General features: G+C 38.7%; 1 pseudogene; it reads left to right on the forward strand.

Annotated features, from left to right (window-relative positions):
* Nucleotides 1-938: 938 nt before the first annotated feature.
* Nucleotides 939-1,400, forward strand: LOC100733311 (large ribosomal subunit protein uL22-like; annotated as a pseudogene).
* Nucleotides 1,401-1,816: the final 416 nt, after the last annotated feature.

Here is a 1,816-nt window from a genome sequence, read left to right on the forward strand (position 1 = left end):
GGCACGCACTAGGAACACAGTAGGGCCTCAGCCAACACAAAATCTATAGACAGGGAGATTTGGTGACCTGGATAACCTGAAGATAAAGTAATAGCAGGAACTAAAAGCTGACCTACATCAATACTGCTAGGCTTGTCAGCCCAAAAAGAATATAGGACTCACCCAACAAGCTCTGCATTGGAAAGTCAGGTAACTGGCCCACCTTTTCACTGTGGGAACCAGCTGTTGTACAAACATCAACCTTACATTAGGGCCCAAGATTCATGCTACCAACAGTTGATCCTCATGGGATGCAAGGAAAAAATATTAACCTGAAAGGGGAAAATGGCAAAATAAAAAAGCAAAATGCAATCACAGACATCTGGTCCACCAGGACCAAGTACAGGAGACACTGAAATAGAGGACTTCAAAAGTGACACACCAAAAATCTCTGAAAAGATAGCAAGTGAAATAAAAAGAATCTCCACAAGGCTATAGAGGAAATAAAGTTAGAAGTACTCTCCCATGTAAATATAGGAATAACAACATTAGTAAAGGAGTTGCTGAGCACAGCTAAAGAAGAAAGAGAGAAAAAAGTACAGGAGCATGGGAACCTGATGGAAATCTTAAATGAACAATACAGAAAACAAGGAGAATTCATGAAACAAACTCAAAAAGACATTCAAGAAACAAAAATTCTACTTAAAGCTGGCATAACTGTTTGAATGAAGCTGAGGGTAGGATTCCGGACCTGAGGACAGGGTTGCAATTAGTGATCATGAAAGGATAGAACTTTTAAAAATCACAGCTTGAAATGACAATGTGTTATTGATATGCTAGTGCTATCTTCCAGGTGACCTGCAGTTCACTACTCTCTTGACCCATAAAACGCCACAAAATCATGCAAATCAAGAGGCTCAAATCTTTGTGTTCACTTAAAGAACACCCATGAAAATGCCCAGGCCATCAAGGGTATGCATATCTGCAAGGCCACTAAGTATCTGAAGGATGTCACCTTAAAGAAACAATGTTTGCCTTTCCAGCATCACAATGGTGGAGTTAGTAGGTGTACCCAGGCCAAACAATGGGGCTGGACCCAGAGTTGGTGACGCAAAAAGAGTGCTGAATTTTTGCTGCACATGCTTAAAAATGCAGACAGTAATGCTGAACTTAAGGGTTTAGATGTAGATTCTCTGGTCATTGAACATATCCAAGTGAACAAAGCACCCAAGATGTGCCATCATACTTATAGAGCTCATGGCCATAATTAACCCATGTATGAGCTCACCTGCCACATTGAATTGATCCTTACTGAAAAGGAACAAGTTGTTCCTAAACCAGAGGAGAAAGTTACACAGAAGAAAAAAATATCTCAGAAGAAACAAAAACTATGGCACAGGAATAAATTATGCATAAAATAAATGCAAATAAAAATAATATTGTTTGCCATTAAAAAAAAGATGATATCCAGAGTAAAAATATGAGATTAATAGGCATCAGTGAAGATGGAGGAGTCAATGCAACTGACATAACTAAACTATTTACAGATGTAATAGCAGATTTCCCAAAAATAATAATCTGATATGCAGATAAGGGAGGCATATAGAATGCCAGTCACAACCAACATAAATCTACATCCAGACATATAATAATTAAGATCCCAGACATACAGCCTAAAAACAGAATATTAAAAGCTGTTAGAGTACAGACACATCTCACTTATCAAGGAAAGCCCATTAGAATCACAGCTGACCTTTCAACACAAACCCTGGAGTCAAGATGAGCTTGGAGTGAGGTATTTCAAGCCCTGAAAGAAAACTGCTCTAAACTTAGACTG

This window comes from Cavia porcellus, unplaced genomic scaffold, assembly GCF_034190915.1.
Source record: "Cavia porcellus strain 051 isolate PalLab524CR breed Dunkin Hartley unplaced genomic scaffold, mCavPor4.1 scaffold_22, whole genome shotgun sequence".
Taxonomy (NCBI): domain Eukaryota; kingdom Metazoa; phylum Chordata; class Mammalia; order Rodentia; family Caviidae; genus Cavia; species Cavia porcellus.